Here is an 815-nt window from a genome sequence, read left to right on the forward strand (position 1 = left end):
CTCTCCCACCTCCCCCCGGGAGGCCTCCTACGTCTCCAGGTGGGGTGAGGGCACGGGCTCCCCGGGTCCCAGCATGCATCCTGCCACTGTAGGCTGTCTGTCTCCCTATCTCTCTGTCCCCTTGGGTCAAGATCCTATCTGTCGGTCTGGTTCCCCATTGCCTGTGCCCAGCCCAGGGCCTGACACACAGTAGGGGCTCAGGGAGTGGTGACCACGAGTGAGTGGATGTGGAAGAGAACAGACACCTTCCTCCTGAGCCGGGCAGAGTGGGAGGGGCACAGGGCAGGAGTCCCTCCGTCCACGTCCACGGCGGAGGTGGATGTGGGCTCCGGCAGGGACGGGACCTAAGATGAGCCTGGGAGGCGAGGGTGGGGGTCAACAAATCAACTGCCACAGCCACACCCAACAGAAGCCTTTATTCAGCCACACTGACAGCCCGGAGCCCAGCCCGGGAGCCGTGTCCTGGCCCCTCGGCACTCAGCTGCCCCCGGGGACAGGGGCTGCGGCTGGGACTGTCCTGGGGAGTCCACTGAACCAGCAAGACGGTGCCCTGTCCCAGGTGCCCCTCAGATGTCCTTCTCCATCCAAAATATGGGGCCTCCTCTCAGGTCATGGTACCCCGTCTCCAGCAGGCTTTGTGGTGGGAGCTCGGGTGGAGGGGGCGGTGAGGTGGCCAAGGCCTCAGGCAGGGGAGGGGGTGGCGGCAAAGGTGGCCCCTTGGAGGCTTTGGGGGCAGCGCGGGCAGCCAGGCTAGGGGCCGTGGAGGGCGGCCGGGGGCACGGGGCCCTGGAGAAGGCACTGGGCAGAGGGGCGGG

General features: G+C 67.0%; 1 protein-coding gene across 2 annotated transcripts in view; it reads right to left on the bottom strand.

The window, feature by feature from the left end:
• HYAL3 (hyaluronoglucosaminidase 3) overlaps positions 1-815 on the bottom strand; it is a 7,115-nt gene that overhangs the window by 2,820 nt on the left and 3,480 nt on the right. The window lies entirely within an intron of this gene.

The sequence above is a fragment of the Myotis davidii genome, unplaced genomic scaffold (genome assembly GCF_000327345.1).
Source record: "Myotis davidii unplaced genomic scaffold, ASM32734v1 scaffold663, whole genome shotgun sequence".
Lineage (NCBI taxonomy): Eukaryota > Metazoa > Chordata > Mammalia > Chiroptera > Vespertilionidae > Myotis > Myotis davidii.